Source organism: Mesoplodon mirus (genome assembly GCF_964341445.2).
Source record: "Mesoplodon mirus genome assembly, chromosome: 6".
Taxonomy (NCBI): domain Eukaryota; kingdom Metazoa; phylum Chordata; class Mammalia; order Artiodactyla; family Ziphiidae; genus Mesoplodon; species Mesoplodon mirus.
In genome coordinates this window covers 18,719,150-18,743,618 of record NC_138982.1, presented here as the reverse complement: position 1 = coordinate 18,743,618, position 24,469 = coordinate 18,719,150, and positions in this window count along the sequence as shown.

The following is a 24,469-nucleotide window of genomic DNA, read 5'->3' as shown; positions in this document are numbered from 1 at the left end:
AGGGCCCAATCTTTAAGGGAATGGAAGCTTCTAGTTTGGTTTCTTGGAATTTGACCAAGATATTTGACTACTCTGAGACCACTATGAAGTGAGAAAGTCCAAACTTGCATGTAGAAAGGCCAGGTAGAGAACTGAGGCCCAAGATGTGTGGCTGTAGCCATTCCCACTTATTTGAGCCAGCCCAGCTGAGGTCCCAGACATGACAAACCATTCCTAGTTTGTCTTCCCTAAATTGATGACCCATAGAATCATGAGCTTATAAAATGGTGGCTGTTTTACACCACTAAATTTTTGGATGGTTTGTTGTTCAGCAGTACATCTTTAGAACAACTTTCAATATCCATGGATATTTTCTTAGTTCTACCTTAGCTGCTGTGATCTCACATTATTTTCCTATCATCTGAACAGTGAGGGCTCAGACCTCTAACCCATGTCTATCTACACTCATGTGCTGGAGAAATTTCCTTCAGTCTTACAGCTTTAAATTTCATCCTTACACTATGACTTCCTAATTTATATCTGTAGCTCTCACAGTATACCCAGTGGCTTCCTTGGACATCTCCATTTTAATGTCTAATAGGCATTTCAAACTTAGCACATTCAAACTTAAGGCTGATAAAGTCTGATCTCCTTTACCAACACAGCAACTCTCATACTGTTTCCCATCTGGGTACATGATACCCAGTGTCAACCAGTTTCTCAAACATCATAGATGTTACTTTTGATTCCTCTTTTTCTCCCACACTTCACTTCGGTCCATTAGTAAGTACTGTTGACTCCACCTTAAAAATATATTCCAAGCTGAATGATCTTATAAAACATAAGTCAGATTATGTCATTCCCTGCATTTAACCTGAGAATGACTTTTCTTCCCACTTATGGCAAAGTCTAAAACCCTTACCATGACCTTGTATCCAGGTGACTTCTCCAACCTCACAACCTTTTCTTTCCCTTCTTTACTCACTTTATTCTAGCACATTTGCCTTCTTGTTGGGTTCAGGCATCCCAAGTGGATCCTACCTAAGGGCTAAAACTCTCCTTTTTTGTGTATTTTCCCACAGCTCACTCCTGAAATTCAGTCAGGTCTTGGTGAAGGTGCCACATCTCAGAAAAGTTCTCCTTGTCAGCTACATCTCCAACAGGAACCCCTCTGTCCCCATCATTCTCCCCTAAAGTTGCTTTATTTTTCAGCATTGCACTTTTCACCACCTGAAATGACGTTACCAGTATTTATTTATTTATTTATTTACGTGTTTATTGCCAGCACCATTATTATGTAAACTCTTTAAAGCCAAGTTATTTATCTTGTTCACTGCTATATCCCGCCCCTCCCCCCCCCCGTCCTGGAACAGTGCCTGGGGACACTACATATTGGTTGACTAAATAAACTCCTTGAGAGCAGAGACTATTTTATTCATCTTTAAATTCCTCCACCCACAGCCTTGAATATTTCTTGACAAAAATTAGATAGTTAAGGAATATTTGTGAAGGTGTTGAAATCAAGCCTGGAAGTGATTCATAACAACTTCTGAAGCTGTCTCCTTTCGATTAAAGTCTTTAATCGGGCAATCTGTGAGAGCAAATTTCCATAATTTCTGGGTAGCAAAGGTTCTGGTTTCCATCTTCTTAAGTGCCCAGCAATTCTGAATGTTCAACATTCCTATTGCTGAGGGGCTCCTTGAGTGAGGTTCACTTTATTTGTCTTGATAAGTGTGCAAAAAATGTGATATTTGACTATCTTTGATTATGTTTCTGTCATCATTTGGGAAGCTACACGGACCATGCATAGAAGTGTTCTGAGTGAATTGTTTTTATCATTTCGATGAAAATCTGAGTTAGAACAATGGAGGAAAGTGTTCTCTTGAGACACTTTCAGGATCTCATTTAATTGGTAAGGAAAGGCACATATATATTCCTGACTACATAGCGTGCTTGTGAAAAGGTGTATATTTAAAAATCAAAAATTTGAAATTCTCAAACATTAGCAGGGCCTCTACATGATTCTTGAGCCATATGTATATTTTTAAACTTGATTTCTAGACAAAGAAATCTTCTTCCTAGGGATTTCTTAATATTCTAGGGACCTGAAGGAGTTCATGACAGCCTTGTGCTATATCAAAAACACATCAGCATGTTTGTTCATTACTCTTCACTGTTAAAATTGTCTTTCTTAAGCAACTTCACAACCCCTTTTGTATTTCAATTTTACTACAATATTAAACACTGCAGAAATGACAATGCTGATTTTTCACATACCTCTTTCATGTGCTCCATTTATTTCACCAAATAAATTATTCAATAAATTTTGCATATGGTTCATTAATCCTCAATCATGTGCCTTTATTTTTTTTTCCCTTTAGAGGTAAAAATATGGTGTGCTGTATTTCTAAATAAAGCCCTTTTTTTGGCTGTTCATTGTGCCCTTTACCTGAGGTGTATAATTGGATTCTTCAGTCATATATCTCAAAATATACACCACCGAGTTGGAAAATGTAGCATTACTAAGTTTAAATGCAACAATTATCTGCATTCAAATAAAATATTACACTGAGAAGATGTATTATCTTAGTCTGCCTGAAAGTCACTTTAGTGTTTCAGACAACAAATTGCTCATGGTACATTTTCTACTCCAACATATTTCAGAACTGAATAAAAATAAAAGGTACAATTTCGACTATCACTAACAATTTGCTGCTTTTTGTGGCACATTTCAGATTTTCTTAATGTGGGTGACTTAATTTCACAAAGAAAGTACGTTGTATCTTAATGTCTGCATGTACCTTACCTATCATGCTTCTGCAGTTATGAAAATGAATGTACGCCAAGCATAAAAACTCCAATTTTTGAATCCATGAATTATAGTGAATTATAACTTACCTTTGAAGCAGTGTTGCATAGCATGAAGAGCAGCTGTCTTGGGACCAGATTGCTCAGTCTCATCTCTGCTCTGCCACCTCCTGGGCTTGGATGAGTTTTACAACCACCTTGTGCCTCAGTTTCCCCATCAGTATGGTAGGTGTCATAATAGTACCAACCTCATAGGAATGAGTTGAGCTTTACATGAAAATTATGTGTAAAATACTGAGATCATGTACTAGGTAAGTAATAGCTAGTTTTATTTCCAAAAACTCATTTTTCTATCCAGAATATATTTATTAGATCCTTATTGTACATCAGCTCTTGTGCATGTCTGTGGTTATGACTGACATGGTCTGCATACTTTCTAAAGAGGCTAATTGAATTTAAAAACTGTATAAAAGGTACAAAGCCGTATACATCAGGGGTCCCCAACCCTCAGGATGTGGACCATTATTGGTCCCTGGCCTGTTAGGAACTGGGCCACACAGCAGGGGGTAAGTAGCAGGTGAGTGAGAGAAGCTTCATCTGCTGCTCCCCCTCACTCGTATTACTCCCTGAACCATCCCCCTGCCCCACCCCCAGTCCATGGAAAAATTGTCTTCCATGAAACTGGTCCCTGGTACCAAAAAGGTTGGGGACCACTGATATACATGATCACTTACCACCATTGCTACCACCCTGTTCCATTATCTCTTGCCTCCAAACTCGTACCCCTGCCCCCCACCTCTTTCTACCTTTACCCCTACAGTCTATTCTCAATGCAGCAGCCAGAGGAATTTTTTAAAAGGTTAGTCTGATCATGTTATATCTCTATTCAAAACATAGCATTGGCCTCCATTTCACACAGAGTCAAACCTGCATTCCTTAAACTGACTTGCAACGTCCAGCATGATCTGCCAGTTCCTCTCTGATCTCTTCTGCTTCTGTACACCTCACTGTCCCAGCCACACTAGCATCCTTACTGTGTCTCAAATCCAACCAGGTACACTCCCAACTTTGCACTAGCTATTTTCTCTTCCTGAGACCCTCTTCCTCTAGAAAGCTATGTCCTTACGTCCTTCAAATTTTACAAAAATACCACCTTCTTACTGAGGCCTACCCTGACTTCTCTATAGAAATTTGCAGTCTGCCCCCTACTCCACTATTTTCAAACCCTCTTAATCTGCTCTATTTTTTTCTCTTTTCTCATAGCACTTAGCACCTTCTAAAATAATGTATTGTTTATATGTTATATTTATTTTCTGTTTCTGTCACCCTCTCACCAGAATGTAAGCTCCACCAGGGCAAGATTTGTTTTGTTTACTCATACATCCCAAGAACTCAGAACAATGACTGACAGTTAGTAGGTACTCAATAAATATTTGTTGAAATAGATCAAAATTTTCAACAAATATACTAAGTCAGAGTGTTTAAATTCAATGATATGTTCTTTTTAAAATAGTGCTAGGGAAGAAAGGGAGGGAGGAAGGAAGGAAGAATAAACAAACTTTGCATTTATTCTGAAATGTGTCATTTTACAAAATAATATTAGGGTCTATTCATATAGATATGCTTTTAGTATATTTATGTTCTTTTGAATATCTTTAAAGTTGGCGAGTATTGATCTTTATGGGATAATTTCATTCTTGGAAACAACCAAAAGTGACTATGGTAAATTAAAAAACTGGTTAAAACAGTATTTTGAGGAAGGGATGAAGGAAGGAAGGGACTCAAATAGTGAGACAAGTTGACTTGAGTCACTAGTGGGTTGGCAGTTTCATAATACTCTGGTCAGATGGAAGGAGAGCACTGGTCCACATCCCAAAGATTACTTTGAAAACTAAAATTTATTTTGATACAGAAGACACATAAGTTTTCCAAAATCTCAGTAAATTTTAGTTTTCATACATAAAAAACCAATGATATGGTTCTACTATGTAGATTTACGAACTCAAATTTCCCCCATGAGCTCAAAATAAACATTTTAAGGCTTACACATTTGGATCAGGGCACAAGAAGACACAGTGTAATGCAGCAGAAAAAGCACATGCTTAAAGCCATGTAGACCTGAGGTAATTTCCTACCTTAACCATCTTGCGTTGTGTGATGTTGGAAAACAACCTTAAGTTCTGATTCTGTTTTTTTTTCACTTGTAAAATAAGCATAAATATCCACATCCCACAATAAATATCATACAATTAAACATGGCAGAATGAAAAGAGATAAAGTGCATTTAGTAACAAGCATCGTGGTCAGCTTAGGAAACCCATAAGTAAGCCATTAATGCCTACCACTAGCAGGTAGAGGGCTTTATTCACACTATCCCATTCAGTCCTTATAACAAGTCCATGAGGTAGGTAGCAGTATTATTTTTATCTTGTAAATAAGGAAACTGGAGCTTAAGGAAGTTAAGAAAAACAAGGATTCATTCACTTCTCCCTTTCCCCCAATTTTTGAAACATTCATTAGATTTTATTAGCTTTAAGAGGACTATAAGAATAAACTATTCATGCATCTGTGCTTTTCTCCAACAAAAAATAAAATTGAAGAAAGCTGCTAAGTAGATTTAATAGAAGTCCAGTCCACAAAGTGTTCTGTTTTATTTAGGTCAGTGTGCATTTTGTGTGTATAATGTCTATGACTTTAGCTTTTCAATTTATATCTTCAACATACATAGGTAGGTTACCTTGCATTTTGGTGCTTACCTCTCCAGATCTGAAAATTTGGAAATCACTCATCACTCTACTTGACATATTATGGACTGAGAGCAATTGTAAAACTCACGAAATTATTTTGGAAATAGGTGTGATAGTGTTTTATCCATCCTGAAAAAGATTCAGAAGTTAAGAGAAATACAACGTGGAGAAAAGAATAGAATGCTTGAAAATTTGTTTATACAAGGAAAGATGCACATTTGTTTAGACTTAATTCATGTAATTATTTTTAAAAGCAGTATTTTTAGTTCTCTGCCTGTTGATATGATACCAGCAGGTATGGTATGAAGTGGGAGCAGGTTCTCTGATTTTAAGCTTCTCAAGATAATCTTTGAATGTTTGTCCCTAAAGTTACCTTTGAAATGATCTGGTGCACACTCAGAGATGAGAACAGAGTCTCAGAATGGAAGTGTTGTCCCAAGACCACCAATCAGTAAGGGATGGAACAGAAATAGAGCCAGGGCCCTGGCCACCCACCCAAGCCTTCTTGTTCACTTTCCTATCCTCTACAGCATTTCTTAATAAAACTTAAACCTATGACTCGTGGGCTCGAGGCAGGCTTGTAATTAGCCAGGATAACAGTAGAAAAGTGTGACGAACAATGTCAAACTTCTGAAATACCAAATAAGGCCTTTCTTCATTTTAGGGGGGGAAAAAAACAAGAAAATTTATACTAAAGGCTTCCAAATGCCCTGAGAAGCACCTCTTGACTCTGACGTGCACTGATAAGACAGGCATTGTCTATAAGACACAGAAAATTCAAGACTTGGTTTTTCAGAATTTCCCTGGAAGTAAACTACCTCTAGATTTGGCCTACAAAATAGTGAGGTAACTCAGTTCAGAAGGTTAATGTCTTGCCCAAGTAGAATCAAATGTTTGATTTTACCCCTTTAGCCTATGAATCCTTGAGGAAAGAGACTCTGAGCTTTATTGTTTTCTAACATTCAAGGCCTAGCACAATGTTTTCTCCAACAGCACCTGATAATTATGGATTTAAAAAATGATCAGATTTTTAGGTGGCCTGTGTTGGAAGTTGTCCCAGCAAACGATAATATCACAGCTGTTTTTTAGGAGGCTGCATTACACTTTCAACCATCACAATATTCACCCTTTTGGCCATTCCCATAGAAGAAGCTCTGTCCCAGAGGCCACAGGTGTAACGCCTCACTGAGGTGCTTCCAAGCTGTCCTCCTTTTCCAACCAATTTCCCCCTGTGAGATGTCGGAAAGAATTCCAGGCTGTTGTCAAGTTCACCAGTCTGTGAAGAGTCTATTTCAAGAAATTCCAGTATATCAAATTCTAAATTTTAAATTAATAGATAAATCATGGGTGTGTGTGAAAAATAATTATTTTCCAGATGATTCATTTAAAAATGACTCTGTCTAATGTGATGGTGTGTGAATATGAATAACAAGTCTTCAGAGGCAGGCCTGGGGAGAACCCTGTATCTGCTTTTTTTAATAAGCACCCTGGGATTCTGATGTAGTTTTTCTTAATCCATTTAAAATATATGGTCCAAAACATGCATAATTAAGGAGGTATCAGTTGTATAAGGTTCTTTACTCCTTTCTCTTTGCCATTTTGTAGCATCGATCTTCCTCTCTAATTTATTATTCTTTGACAACAATACAATTAAAACTTTAAGAGCTCAGTGCCAGCTGTTTGATTTTAGAAAATCAAATATACAAATACAAGTTTAATGATAGTAAGAAAAGAATTGTATTAATGTTACTACTAAAATGGTTGTCAGACAGTTAACCTCAAAAGTCAGGATATTACAAATGAAACCTGACAAACAGTCCCTTGAGAAAGAACAAGAGCAACAGAGGGAGAAACATTGGGCTTATGTGGTAACAAAGTCAAAGTGAGATTTCCTGAATGTCAAAGCAATGAAGTAGGCAGTAACATTTTTACTGTGAAAAGATAATCAGGGATCAGCCTGTATATTGGCTGGAATGACATAATTTCCTTTGACCATTGAGTTCTTTTGACCAAACTTGTGTGTCAGAGTAACAGCTATATGCGAATACCAGGGGGAATATTATTATTAAAAGGATTTTAAAATATATTACCTGTTTTGAGGTAGAAATACACTCCTGTCAAATGCAGTCGTTGTGTGATATTGTTGCTGATACTGTTCTGATATTGCTCATTGCTTCTGATACTGTTCTGAAACTGTTCTTTACATTTATCCTGGGCATTTAAATAAGTGAAGGAATTTTTATAACCTAGACTATAAATGACAGTTGCCATCATTTGTAGGTTGTGTTTTGTGAATATAAAAGTCACCCTCCAGGAATGTGAAAACAGGTGAAATAAAACATCAGAGTTTTGAGTTCTCAGGGGAAAAAAGATGTAAGAATGAATTGCAAGCTTTGTTGTTATTAAGTAGCAATCATAACATATACTAAAATTCCATGAAAAATAGGACAGTGTAGTTGACATTAATCTTAAGCAAAATTCCACAGCAGATTTTTCAAAATATGATTTTTTCACTCATTACGTAAAAAATGTTCCCAGTAGAAGGCAGCAGAGAGCTCACAGAGAGGACTGTCATCTTTTGTTTTTGTTTTTGTAGCTGGTATTATTAATTAGCCTTGTAATAAGGGTATCTTGATTTCAACTTAAACATTTATCACTCATTTATCTGAGCATGTCAGATGACTGTGAACTAGTAATAGCAGAATTGGGTAGATTCATAACTGGTTGAACAATGAAAAAATTTTAAGTGCTAACTAATTAGTCAATGTCAATTTAGAAGAAAGTCTCTAGAAATGACCTGCTGGACGCTGCCTTTGTCTTTTTCTAGAATTATCAAATTATCGGATTGATAAATCATAGAAAATGGAAATGGATATCTTATTCATTCATTGATAGAATCTGAGGCTAGGAATTTTCAACAGTCTGCAACAACAGGCAAGATTTAATAACTTGAAACTTATAGTATATGTACAAAGCGTTCTTCTTAAAGCCAAAGTTCACCTGAAGAAGAACAGGATGGAGGTGTCTCTCTTAGGTGCAGAAGAGTCCTACTATGCAGTTTCATAAAAGTTATTCCTGTCCTAGGCTGCATATGCAGACAGAAAAGGGAAGTGATTGTCTCATTCTACTGAAATGTTTTGGAACTTATTAACCTGTTGTACTTTATCAGTGCTGGGCATCAGACCTCAGGAGGCAAGTATCAAACCTGAGTATATGCAAATGAGAATGGCTAGGGTGGTAGGTAAAACCCAAGCTGTTTCACACTATAAATGTCTGAAGGAAATGGGGATGCTTAAGTGGGAATGAGGGAGCATGATACCATAGATGTGGAATTGGACTTCCTTCATTATGCTCTAGTAGTGAACAGAACTAGGGCTCAAGGGTGGATGCTAATGGGTGGATTCCAATTGAACAGAAGGTAAAACTTTTAAATGATTTGATATAACTGAATAGGGCAACTCAAGGAGATCAAGCAAATATTAGAGTCAAAATGGTGGAGACGATGGTACTGAAGCGTCACATCAAATAAGGTTATGGATTAGATCACTAGGTTTTAAACTGGGCTCTCTGGAGTATTCAGGTTCAGGGTGTACTATTGGAGGTGGTAGAGGATGGGAGATGTTGACTAGGTAGATGCCTTGGGCTCATATTCCACTTTATTTGGATTTTGACTCCTCATAAGATTATTTTTTCTAAGCTAAAGTTTCCTTGGGTGAAAAAAAGAAAGAAAGAAAGGAGAAGAAAATGATTAGATGATGGTTTATGTCTTCCTAACTTAGGACTCCACATTGTTGCAACAAAGGAGGTATGTTAGAAGTGTGAAAAATATACTTCTTTAGAGAGTTTGAGGAAATTACATCCTCAAGTTTGTGCACCCAACATACACACAATACCCCCCCCTCACACACACACACACACACACAAACACACTTACACATGGAAGTATGCATTTTAAGAGCCCTCATCACTCAGTGCTGAGCTCTTTTCTTTGCTGATTTATCACATATATCCAACACCTGTGACTATGATCCTCCTGCTTGTTTAAAAAAATAGTAAAAAATTTCCTCTTGTAGTACAAACATCTAAATGAACTTTATATAAAATTAAGCTAAATATCAAACACCCAATTATCCCTCCAGGATAGTCAAGAGAGCTGGTTTCCTCCAGTCATCAGTCTAGTTCCAGGTCACCAGATGTTGAGTTAACCCAAGGAGGGACTTAGATGAATCTGAATCTCAGAGTAAATTCTTTAGGTCAAGACAGTATATGGATATGTGTTTCTACCTTTAAAGCTAAATACCACATTTAACTACATCTGTTGTAACGTTGTCTATAATTCAATAACAAAAGAAATAACTGATTATTCAGCAGGATTATCAAAAATACAATCAATCACATGGAAAGTATATCAGTACCTAAATGCACATGCTTTCAGCAAATACTTATTGAACACCTTCCATGTGCCAGGCATGGTTCTAGGCCTGAGGGACAAAACAGCAAACCCTGACCTTGTGAAGGTTATATTCTAGTAGACAGTATACAAATAAACATGTCAGGTGGTGACAAGTGGTGTTAAGAAAGATGAAGCAGGGTCACTGGGTACAGAACAGTGGGGGCTGCTATCTTCTATAAATGTAGGAAAATGTAAGGTCAACGTGTGACTGCAGAGTGCCTGAATCAGGATGCTTGTATAGAATCAATAGGTGGCCTGTTTTCATAATGCTCATGCTTCAAAGGTTTTGTGTAGAGCAAGTATTAACTGCCTGCTTTAGCAACTCTCTTCCTTCGCTATGCATCTTTTACTTTGTGGTTCGTCTGGTTTACTTTTGACTTCCTCAAGATGTCCAGGTTCTGCAGGATTGTGTTACCTGCAACTCCCACCCCCCCTCCCCCATTGATTGAGCTTTTGCTAAAAATAGTTCTAAAATGGTTTCACTGCTATTCTTTTTAGCCCACAAGCATGCTTTTTCTTCAAAATTATTTTCCAGTTTATATACATTTTTCTACTTAAGAACATTCACTCCCATATTTTCATTTTTTATAAACATATTAACTGTGTCACTGACATATATGACCTTATTTATCTTTTCTTTCTCTGCATGATAACATACTAATGAAAAGATAAAAACAGCATATGCCTCCTCAAGAAAGGACTGGAGATAAAATTTGTTTTTTTCTCATATTTTAACTAATTTTTTAAAATGATAAATTCCAGAAATGCTCTGTTTACCATAGGAAAAAATGCATTAGTTTAGATTTTTCATTTAATCTCTTCAAACAAACATTACATTGTGTTGATTACAAAATTATCTACAGAATGATTATGTCATTGGGAAAAATTGTATAAGTATAAAAACAAGCTGTATAAAAGCATCACTTAAATTATAAAATAGATTGTATTAGATTTGTATTAGACTGTGGGATGAATACCAAAGTTCATATATAACTTTTCCAATTTTTGAGTAAGCCTATAATAACCTCTCCCCCTCCCCCATCTTGTTAAATGCTTTTGACTATGGTGTCTCTACCCTGCAAGCAAACATCTGTTATTTTCATTTTTAAACATCTGGAAAAGGGGAAGGGACAAAGTGATGACATGGGAGCCTTTTCTTAGGAGTTAGAGGAAATTTGAAAATATTTTAAAGCATGATCCAGGAATTTTTACACAGAGTGGATTTAAAGATCCCATTCAGTTATAATTTATGTCTTATAAAAAGTTTTTTGTTGTTAGCTTATTACTGATACTTAAACATTTCATGATTCCAGATTCATTCTTCTGCATTATTATGAAAATACCTTTGGAAGGTTAACACATCAAACTATATATCTATATCTATTATAAATAATTATGTTATTTATAATGTGTACCGTGCACTCACAAATAGCCCTTTAATATCTCTAATTTTGAATCAGTTGACTTTGACCTTTATTACAACTGAATTTGGGGGCAGGAAGCAGGTTGGCATAGAAAAAAGAATTATTAGGTTAAAAGCCACTTGAGGAGGTAACATATTGCAATGAAAGGGCTCTGAAAAAAATAGATAAAATAAGACCTTCAGATTAGGCCTGGCAGTGTCATTAAGGTGATTCACTGTCATTTCAGGCAATTCCACAAAGGCCTCTGGAGCACAGCCTCTCATGGGTGTCAATCCACGATGACAGCTGTGAATGCCTCAGAGACCAAGCAAGCGGGTTAGACAAAAGTGGTGGGGACTCTGGTGAACTTGGAGACACGGGGCCTTCCTAAAGGCGTTAATTTCAAAATGTTGAAACCTGGTGATACCTGTAGTATCCCTTTTAACTCTAATACTCTGTGCTTTTGTATTGGGTTCACAAATAAAATCAACATGTGTTTGTTAGACATCTAAAGTGTAAAACCTTGTTACGACTTGAGAGGGACAGCATAAATCTATGAGTAATGGTTTCTGCCTTTGAAGTGAGGCTAGTTGTTCAAGGGACAGGGAAAACACACTAATTATTTAACAAGAAATAGCTGTGTCTCCTTTCAAAAACCATGGATGTATGTTACCAAGTGCTGGAGGCATTTTAGTAATGGAAATACCCTCTAGCAGGAGGGGCTGAAGAAAGACTTCCCTGAAGAGGTGAAGTTCAAGTCCAAGATTCAGGTGTAGGATCTACACTAGGACAGGATGGGGCGACTTCACAAGCCAGGAATTTAACTTCAGGGAGACCTGCTGTAAGCACTATTAAGGTGTCTGGCTTTTTTGTTTCTTGGTTTTTGATAGTGGTGAATTCTTGTGTGGAAAATTAGTAGTAAAATTGTCACTGAGACTCTTCAGAGTGTTTTTGATATATTCTGATATCAGCCAAACATCATTTGGTTGTGGTATATACATTTCAGTGTTGAAGCTGAAAGGTTTTGCACAGATTTACTTAGTGAATAAATACATTCATTTGGTCACAACAAAAAAATTTATCACCATTATATTTACATTTTTATCCCACTAAGCATCTGTTTTCTCTACATTGTTGGCTCTAGTTATAAGCTTTCTTTCTTCCTTCAGCAAAACATCTTTCACTATTGTCTCTAAATGCCTAGAAATGTAGGATGATTAAAGTAAGATGTGTCCAGATAGATGATCTAATAATGACTAACACTGGTATTATGGTTTTAAATTTACAAGTGTTTTCACATGCGTTTTAAACATTTATTCCTTTAACGAATGCCATAGTGTATATTGTATTTTTCTTTGTATTACAATAAAAGAAGATTCAAAAGAGGTATGATTAACACAGTCATAGCACACAGTAGGACTGCTATAGAAACCATTACAGTTAGACCTGGAAGATGGCATGGTCTGTACCTCTCATGTCATTCATTTATTCACTTAGTACTTATTGAGTACCTACAACTTTCCAGACACCGTTCTAAGTTACAAGCACACAGTAGTAAACAAGAGAGACAAGGTTATTATTGCTTTCTGCATTCTATAAAGGAAATTTGCCCATAGTTTACCCATCTAGGACCCAGATCTTTGGATTTCCAAGCTGTGTTCTTTCCACGGTACTGACTGTAACCACACATTTGGTTGAATATTTGTAATGCTAGCTCAGGAATCCACCCTGATCCAGGGCAGATAAAATAAATGTTCTGAGAGTAAGGTGAGATCTCCAAAATATGTGTTGAATATAAGTAAAATTGCCAAGATGTTTATGACAGGGATATATGCTCAGGGCAACTCTAGGTGTCAAGAATGGATCTTATTTTGCTTTCATGTTTGTTGTGTGGCCAAAGATATACTCAGATGCATTTTGCTCTTTGTTGGCCTCCCATTATCTTATACCTCTCTTTAATTTGGGAGCCCTATGTTGTTGAAAGATATAATGCCAGAAGAAAGAGGACTGTGAATTAAGGTTAAGATGTAAGAAATAAAGGGGCCTTTTGTTTATATATATATATATATGTGTGTGTGTGTGTGTACATATATATATGTATGTGTATATATATATATATATGTATGTATAAAACTATCTTTCACAACAATGATTCTGGATACATCCTTGTTATCATTTCATTGCAATAATATAATGGGAAGCAAATATTATTCAAATGTAAATGACAAAATCATCTTAAATATAACTAAAACTCACCTAGGGATTATTTCTACCGAATAAGCATATAGAAGCGACACTTTATTACTTCAATTACTCTAGCAAGATCACACCTGGTGCTAGATGCATGGTTCAAGAACCACAGTGCATTAGTGTAGCAGTTAGGTTATTAATCATGGATGTCAAGTCCTTTCTGCTAATTAACCTTAATTGAGCTCTCTGTTATGGAAGCACCATTTCCCATGAAGCAACTAACCAATGATAGCAAAATAACAGAACATGGTAAAACCCAGGATTAACATTACTTCCTGTACTTGAATACCAATGCCTAGTGCATTTTGCTGTAATACAAAATCTTAAATCTTCTATCAAAGTTTAAAAATTACATTGAGTAAAAATTGGTAGAATATACATAAAATTTGCATAAGGAAATGATTTAGGAAAGCATTTTTGACACAACTTATGTCTACATTTTATATTTTAAAGCAATTAGAATGTACCATTTATAATAAAAAAACAATTTTTAAAGATGCAAAGATTAAAATCTCAAATTATCCATTAGTTAATGTGACTGTGAACTTAGTCATGCTTGAAACTAAATCTTTATTTCATTTGTGTTCAGTATTATTTTCAGTAGTACCACAAAATGTCCATTAGAATAGAATTCTGCTGCAATAGGCAGCTTTATTAATCTGCCTGGAGAAATGCAGTGCAATTAATTCTAAATTAGATAACCAGCAAGCACTTCAAATGTTCAATAGGTTATTTATTAAAAAGCAAATCAAAAAGAAACAAGCTTTACTGCCAATGAACAGAGTGCTTAGATTTAAAAATGGCCAGAAGGCTACTGGTATTAATAAGCTTTGTCAAATTCATTTTCAGACATGCATGGAGGAGTCTGTACTATTTTTTGTTCATGTCACAGTGTCTGTCAAGAGAAGAGCTCAGATACCTTGGGGAAAGCTTTCTGATACGCAAGTATTTGAAAGTAAAAAGGAAAAGACAGACATTTAGCTGATTCACGAGGGAATCGAAAACCATGAAAAATCTTGAGAAAAATTAAAGCAGTAACCATGAAAGTGTTAGGAAAAGGGTTTAGCCATATAAATTTGGGCAAGAACAACAAATACAAACATTGGTGATAAAAGTGCTAGAAACTCAACCTAAAATCAGCATGAATAAGAATTTACATAGCATGAATGAAGCAACCCAGGTCATGAGTGAACGTGTCTCATGAACCATTCATTTATGCTATATTTGGAGATAAAATTTAAACATCAGACAAGTGGCCCAATTTCATTACATAGTAATGCATATTGTAAGCAACATTTGACCATAGGGACTTAATGGAATATAATAGAACACTCCTCTAGGCACCTAAAACTTGGGTTCAAATAATAGTTCTGCCAGGTAACAAGTGTGTAACTATGGACTAATTACTTGAGAGCCTATTCTTCACTGGCACTATCCAGTAGATCTTTCTTAGATGATATAAGTGTTCTATATCTGTGCTGTTCAGTAAGATAACCACTAGCTACATGTGTCTATTGAGACCTTGATATCTGACTAGTACAACTGAGGAACTGGATTTTTAAGTTTAGTTATTGTAATTAATTTAAATAGCCATATGTGGCTAGTGTCTACTAAATTGGACAGTACAGTACAGCCTCATGTGATTTCTTCTTCTATGAAATAGCAGTAATAATAGATCTGATTCAATTATGATGCTTTCAGTTGCAAGGGAGAGAAAACTCAGCTCAAAAATTAAACAATAAAGGAAATGTATTGGCTCATTTTACCTGAAAAGTCCAGAAGTGGGAAGTGTTGGGCAGAGTTCAATCAGGGCCTCTCACTCTATTTTTTTCCCAACACTCTTGCTTCCCATTTGTTTTTGTGTTTATGCTCTGCCCTTATGCTGGTTTCCCTGATGGTCACAGTCTGCCTGCTGGAAGTAACAGGAGTTATGTACTTCTCATTCATATCTGGTAGGAGAGTGAGAGAAAGAGTGTTGCCTCCCACATCCACTTAAAAAGGCTAAGCTTTGCTCTAAGAAAATCAACCTGAAACAAATGAGTATAGCCAGGAGAAGGCTGTATATTGCTTGGCTTGTACCTGGTTTCCTGCCCATCCCCTAATTAATTACTTTGGCAAGTGGAAGGAGATTTTTTGATGAATGTTGAAACTAGGGTTGAATTGGGGGAAATGGTGTTTTCTCAAAGAAAATCTGGAAGCTATTCAGTAGAGAAAGATGCAGAGTGAATGGTGGGTAGGTAACTGATCACTTTCATACCATTTTAATGTAGTTGCTGACATACGTTGATAAAGCACTTAACAGTGTCTGATATATTATATCCCTTCTTGTTCACATACTCCACCCTTTCCATATACCCTGGGCAACTATCTTAACCCTCTGGCATCTTAGTTTTCTCACGTGGGAATACATGACTGTTCAGTTTTTTTCTACCACTCAAAGTCTGTTAACAATGCCTACTACTGACATTATGTAACCTCAGAGCATTGGAATAGGTGTGTCAAAGGAGAGATAATTGCACTGGAAGGCAGTGGATGACTACAGCTAACAAAATACCATTGGGTCCTCTGTAACCACTTTGTGGAAGTGGCCCAGGCATCAGTCTTTCAGCAAATAGAGGAAAGATGATACACTGTGCCTTTTTCTCAGTTCCAGCTTCCCCTGGACCCAGTTCTATTTTACTACTCTCAAGCAGGTGAACAAATAATAAGAACCAATGATATCTAGCCCTTGGCTCAATGACACGAAAGACTGATTTGAGGCCTACCCCTGAAAATTGAAATTTAATTTTGCTAGGCTGGGATTCAGGCATCTCTATTTTCTTTAAAAGTGATTTAATGTGTAGCTATGGTTGAGAAGCACTATTCAAGTGATTTTCAGATAAACAGGAAGTGGAATCAGGAACCTATACCACACTGTTTGCTGTCAAGTAGCAGGCCAATTAAATGATGTGAAGATAAGATAGCAAAATAACCAATGTTAGAACTATGCAAAATTTCTTCAGTGAAAAGACGAAGAGCACAAAAATAAATACATTTTTTAAAAATCTGGAGACAAAACACATAACTTTCTCACTCTCAAGAAAATTTTTAAATACAATGAATTCTATAAAACATACAGATTAGATGATATTTTGTTAGCAGAGCTAAAGCAAGAAATTATAGAGGAAAATAAAGCCATAACGGACCTTAAAACCAAATTAGAAGTAAAAGAGAGCAGATCTGGCAGAAAATCAAGTCAGTAACATGCAAGAAGTGTTTAAAAAGAACAATGGCGGAGAAGACAGAGGAAAAGCACCACAACATTATTAGGAAAAAAGCAGCACCAAAAGGTATTAGAAGAGATGAGATTAGAAGAATAAACAATGCAAATCCATGTACATGGAGGGAACAGAACACATTGAAGGAACAAATTACATTAGTTACTATAGAAGGTGTGTTTCATGAAATGAAAGAAAGCATGAATCTTCAGGTTTAATGGGCCCAAAATGTGCCAGAAAAAAATGATTTAAAAATTGTGAATAATGAGTCATATCCTTGTGAATTTATTGTATTTTGAGGATAACCAAAAAAAGGTACATGTACCTGTTCTATTTCCATTTGCCTAGGCCGGTATCTTATAACAAATAGATATTTGATGAATATTTGTTGAATAAACAATAAAACATCTTCTATTAATAAAATCACTTAGGCTGAACTATTAGATTACTAAAGAATTGTGAATTTTCTACTTTTGTAGAGGTCATCTGTAAATTGATCTAGAAATTTTACTCCCACATTTATAGTAAGAACTACATTTTCAAATAGTATATGTTCATATGCACTGTTAGTAGGCTATCTTCACGTATATGCATTTTTTTAACATTAAAGATATAATTGTCTAAAGAAAGAAAACAAAAAATGCATAATTATGATTTAAATAAGTCCTATAGTGAAGAAAGAAGAAATAAAGAGGATATTCTGCACAATTATTTCCTGATTATGCTAACAAGTATCTCCACTTTATTAACAATATAAAGGAATTGCAATTATATTTATCAATTAATTTTTAGAAATTTTTTCCAATTCACCACAATTGACTATTCTGCCATCCTTATGTATATCTTGTGTGCTTTTTCAAACATCCTGAGTAATTCATTTTATTTTCACCATTTCTTGTTTCTTCTGTATAGACTTTAGTCTGATCTCATAGGTTTTGATATGGAATATTTTTACGAGACATTATTTGCAAAAGCAAAATTTGACTCAATAATTGTTTAGGGGAGAGTTTTAAAACTTCCAAATGGTTGTTTTTATATCCTTTACTTTCTTTATTCTCACATGTTTTGCATTATGGTCTGAGAATATGGTCTCTATTTATGTCAACTGCAAGTAATAGAAGAGCTGATAGAAAGTAGCTTAATAACAATTTTTAATCTCACTTAAGAAGTTCAGAAGTAGAAATTGCCAAGTTGGTTCTGCAGTTCAGTGATATCATCAAGTACAAAGACTCTTCTCTTTATGTTTTGTCCAAATCCTTGTTTGGCAGTGTTTATCCTCATGGACCCGAGACAACTGGATTACATCAATGCCAAGTATCATTTTATCTCAAGACAATGTCTAAAAGAAATAAGGGAGAAACAAGGGTTCTTCTCAAAAGTCTCACATCAGGGATAAAATTATTTCCTAAAAGCCCTGAATGTATTTTCCCTCTGATCTCACACACCTAATAATTACTAGCAAATAGAAATCAAATTGTTGTCTTTAACTTAGACCCATCATGGTTCATACTGCTTTGTTAAAGATGCTCAAATTGGCTTTCTGTCAGCCAGAAAAAAGAGTGGATTATTGCTGGGTGGGTGGACAACAAACAATATCTGCCTTACAAATATTAAATATGATGGGCACCTTTAAGATGGTGGAGGAGTAAGACGTGGAGATCACCTTCCTCCCCACAAATACATCAAAACTACATCTACATGCGGAACAACTCCTGCAGAATACCTATTGAACACTGGCAGAAGACCTCAGACTTCCCAAAAGGGTCTTGATGCTCTGGCCAGTGTCAGGACTGAGCCTCTGAGGTGGGAGAGCCAAGTTCAGGACATTGGTCCACCAGAGACCTCCCAGCCCCATGTAATATCAAATGGCAAAAGCTCTCACAGAGATCTCCATCTCAATGCTAAGACCCAGTTCCACTCAACGCCCAGCAAGCTACAGTGCTGGACACCCTATGCCAAACAACTAGCAAGACAGGAGCACAACCCCACCCATTAGCAGAGAGGCTGCCTACAATCATAATAAGTTAACAGACACCCCAAAACACACTACTGGACGTGATCCTGCAAACCAAAAAGAATAAATCCAGCTTCATCCACCAGAACACAGGCCCTAGCCCCCTCTACCAGGAAGCCTACACAAAGCACAGAACCAACCATAGCCACTGGGAGCAGACACCAAAAACAACAGAAACTATGAACCTGTAGCCTGTAAAACGGAGTCCCAAACACAGTAAGTTAAGCAAAATGAGAAGACAGAGTAATACGCAGCAGATGAAGAGGCAAGGTAAAAACCCACCAGACCTAACAAATGAAGAGGAAATAGGCAGTCTACCTGAAAAAGAATTCAGAGTAATGACAGTAAACATGATCCAAAATCTTGGAAATAGAATGGAGAAAATGCAAGAAAGCTTTAACAAGGACCTAGAAGAACTAAAGAGAAAACAAACAATGATGAACAACACAATAAATGAAATTAACAAGTCTCTAGAAGGAATCAATAGCAAAATAACTGAGGCAGAAGAACAGATAAGTGACATGGAAGATAAAATAGTGGAAATAACTGCTGCAGAGCAGAATAAAGAAAAAAGAATGAAAAGAACTGAGGACAGTCTCAGAGACCTCTGGGACAACATTAAACACACCAACATTTGGATTGTAGGGGTCCCAGAAGAATACGAGAAAAAAAAAAAAGGGACTGAGAAAATTTGAAAACTTCCCTAATATGGGAAAGGAAATAGTCAATGAAGTCCAGGAAGTGCAGGGAGTCCCACACAGGATAAATCCAAGGAGAAACACGGTGATATATATATTAATCAAACTATCAAAAACTAAATACAAAGAAAAAATATTAAAAGCAGCAAGGGAAAAGCAACAAATAACAAACAAAAGAATCCCCATAAGGTTAAGAGCTGATCTTTCAGCAGAAACTCTGCAAGCCAGAAGGCAGTGGCAGTACATATTTAAAGTGATGAAAGGGAAAAACCTACAACCAAGATTACTCTACCCAGCAAGGATCTCATTCAGATTTGACAGAGAAATTAAAACCATTACAGATAAGCAAACCTAAGAGAATTCAGCACCACCAAACCAGCTCTACAACAAATGCTAAAGGAACTTCTCAAGGCAGGAAACACTAAGCGAAGGAAAAGACTTACAATAACAAACACAAAACAATTTTTAAAATGGTAATAGGAACATACATATCGATAACCACCTTAAATGTAAATGGATTAAATGCTCCAACCAAAAGACATAGACTGGCTGAATGGTTACAAAAACAAGACCCGTCTATATGCTATCTACAAGAGACCCACATCAGACCTAGAGACACATGCAGACTGAAAGTAAGGGGATGGAAAAAGATATTCCATGCAAATAGAAATCAAAAGAAAACTGGAGTAGCAATTCTTATATCAGACAAAATAGACTTTAAAATAAAGACTATTCCGAGAGACAAAGAAGGACACTATATCCAAGAAGGGATCAATCCAATAAGAAGATATAACAACTGTAAACATTTATGCACCCAACATAGGAGCACCTCAATACATAAGGCAAATGCTAACAGCCATAAAAGGAGAAATTGACAATAACACAATCATAGTAGGGGACTTTAACACCCCACTTTCACCAATGGACAGATCATCCAAAATGAAAAAAAAAATAAGGAAACACAAGCTTTATTTTATTTTGTTAACATCTTTATTGGAGTATAATTGCTTTACATGGTGTGTTAGTTTCTGCTTTATAACAAAGTGGATCAGCTATACATATACATATACATATATCCCCATATCTGCTCTCTCTTGCATCTCCCTCCCACCCTCCCTATCCCACCCCTCTAGATGGTCACAAAGCACCGAGCTGATCTCCCTGTGCTATGCAGCTGCTACCCACTAGCTGTCTGTTTTCCATTTGGTAGTATATATAAGTCCATGCCACTCTCTAACTTCGTCCCAGCTTACCCTTCCCCCTCTCCTTGTCAAGTCCATTCTATACGTCTGTGTCTTTATTCCTGTCCTGCCCCTAGGTTCTTCACAACCTTTTTTTTTTTTTTAAGATTCCATATATATGTGTTAGCATACGATATTTGTTTTTCTCTTTCTGACTCACTTCCCTCTGTATGAGATTCTAGGTCCATCCACCACACTAAAAATAACTCAATTTCGTTTCTTTTATGACTGAGTAATATTCCATTGTATACACGTGCCACATCTTCTTTAGCCATTCATCTGTCGATGCACACTTAGGTTGCTTCCCTGTCCTGGCTATTGTAAATAGAGCTGCAGTGAACATTGTGGTACATGACTCTTTTTGAATTATGGTTTTCTCAGGGTATATGCCCAGTAGTGGGATTTCTGGGTCATATGGTAGTTCTATTTTCAGGTTTTTAAGGAACCTCCATACTGTTCTCCATAGTGGCTGTACCAATTTACATTCCCACCAACAGTGTAGGAGGGTTCCTTTTGTCCACACCCTCTCCAGCATTTATTGTTTGTAGAGTTTTTGGTGATGGCCATTCTGACCAGTGTGAGGTGATACCTCACTGTATATAGTTTTGATCTTCATTTCTCTAAAAATTAGTTATGTTAAGCATCTTTTCATGTGCTTTTTGGCCATCTATTTGTCTTCTTTGGAGAAATGTCTATTTAGATCTTCTGCCCATTTTTTGATTGGGGTTTTTTTTTTTGATATTGAGCTGCATGAACTATGTGTGTATTTTGGAGATTAATCCCCTGTTGGTTGCTTCATTTGCAAATATTTTCTCGCATTCTGTGGGTTGTCATTTCATTTTGTTTATGTTTTCCTTTGCTGTGCAAAAGCTTTTTCACAGAATTAGAACAAAAAATTTTACAATTTATATGGAAACACAAAAGATCCCAAATAGCCGAAGCAATCTTGAGAAAGAAAGAAAAACAGAGCAGGAGGAATCAGGCTCCCTGACTTCAGGCTATACTACAAAGCTACAGTAATCAAAAGAGTTTGGTACTAGCACAAAAACCAAAATATAGATCAATGGAACAGGATAGAAAGTCCAGAAATAAACCCACACACCTATGGTCATCTAATCTATGGTAAAGGAAGCAAGCATATACAATAGAGAAAAGACGGTCTCTTCAGTAAGTGGTGCTGGGAAAACAGGACAGCTACATGTAAAAGAATGAAATTAGAACACTAACACCATACACAAAAGTTAACTCAAAATGGATTAAAGACCTACATGTAAGACTGGACACTGTAAAACTCTTAGAGGAAAACATAGGCAGAACACTCTCTGACATAAATCACAACAGTATCTTTTTGATGCAACTCCTAGAGTAATGAAAATAAAAACAAAAATAAACAAATGGGACCTAGTTAAACTTAAGAGCTTTTTCTTTTAAGATAATGAAAGAAAACCCTGGCAAAATTAATCAAGATATAAGAGAGAAAATGAAAACAAACAGTATACAGAGTAAAAAAAAAAAATATATATATATATATACACACACACACACACACACACACACACATATATATGCACAGGAGGGGAAAAAAAACCCAGAAAATTCTAAAAGTTTTAGAGAGAATAACAATTATCAAAAAAAAAAGTTTCAGATTTCTCATCCTCAACACCAGATGCTAGAAGACAATGTGGCAACATATTCAATGTTTGTTGGAAAATTACTTTGAATCTGGAATTCTGTCCTCATTCTAATTATCCTTCAGTTATGAAGGTGAAATAGACATTTTCAGATATGGAAAATCTGAAAAGTTTACTATTCAGACTTCCCCTGAAAGAATTACTTAGGAGTAACTAGCTCATAGCTCCCTATATGTTTGACTGTACTACTGCCCCTTAGGGCAGTCCCCATCCCCTCCATCACACTTGCCTTGAGTCCTTCCTGGACAGGAAAGAACAGAGGTGAAAGAAGGAGTTTCTGTAGCTTCAGAGCCAACACAGCAATGTCCTCCACCAGGTTAATTTTATTCCAAATAGCTTGGTCTCTCAGCAGCAGAGTTAGGACATATTTACAAGATTTTTCTGCTCTTCTGCTAGCTCTTCCAGAATCTGGCATCTGCTTGTTGGTCCTTATTACATCTTTGACCTGCTGAATTAGTATTTCTGAATAGGCCCCTTTCTGAGTTGACATCTTCCTTAGGCTGTTCCAGGATGTAACTAGGTTTACAAAAAAATGTTTTGGGGGGCTGACAAAGCTAAAAGGTCTTCCCTGTGGAATTTCTCAGGCTTTACTACATTTGTGTGCACTGTGAATTTCCCTCTAAGAAGGGACTGTAAAATGCATTGCAGTGTTTGCCAAATGAGTTCCACTACAAAGCCCTTTAGGGCATGGAGGGCATCCTGCAGGATTAGTGCTTTAAAGAAACAGTTTGGAAAACTCTGATATGGAATTTGGTGGCCTTTTCTTTGACTCTATGCTCTCTTGATGTTCAATATCAAAATATAAAAACTACATGCCAGGGCTTCCCTGGTGGTGCAGTGGTTGGGGGTCTGCCTGCCGATGCAGGGGGCACAGGTTTGTGCCCTGGTCCGGGAGGATCCCGCGTGCCTCGGAGTGGCTGGGCCCGCGCGTCCGGAGCCTGTGCTCTGCGGTGGGAGGAGCCGCAGCGGTGAGAGGCCCGGGTACAGCAAAAAACAAACAAACAAACAAACAAAAAAAACCCTACATGCCCCACCCAGTGTCTAGTGAACAGCATACTTACAATAAATGTTCAATAAAAGAATAAGTGAATGAAGGATTTCATTATTATAATAATGCTTTAGAAGTTGGATGTGAAACTTGTGGTAAGCTATTGCTTGTATTTATCCTGGAATATGATTTCACTCAGAAACTGGCAGTTTCCAAAGAAAACAAAAATATTAGGCTATGAAGTATAGTTGATGTATAATATTATATAACTTACAGGTGTACAATATAGTGATTCACAGTTTTTAAAGGTTATACTCCATTTATAGATATTATAAAATATTGGCTCTATTCCCTGTGTTGTACAATATATCCTTGTAGCTTATTTTATACATAATTTTATACATAATAGATTGTACCTCTTAATTCCTTATCCATATAATGCCCTTCCCTCTTTCCCTATCCCCACTGGTAACCACTAGTTTGTTCTTCATATCTGTGAGTCCACATTTTCTGTCATATTCACTAGTTTATTGTATTTTTTAGATTCCACATGTAAGTGATATCATACAGTATTTGTCTTTCTCTGTCTGACATATTTCACTTAACATAATGCTCTCCAAGTCTATCCACGCTGATGGAAAAGTCAAAAGTTCATTCTTTTTTATGGCTGAGTGGTATCCCAGTATGTATATATACCACATCTTCTTTATCCATTCATCTGTTGATGGACACTTAGGTTGCTTCCATATCTTGGCAATTGTGCATAATGCTGCTATGAACATTGGGTTGCATGTATCTTTTCAAGTTAGTGTTTTTGTTTTTTTCAGATATATAACCAGTAGTGGAATCCTGGGTCATATGATAGTTCTAGTTTTAGTTTTTTGAGAAACCGCCATACTGTTTTCCACAGTGACTGCAACAATTTACATTCCCACCAACA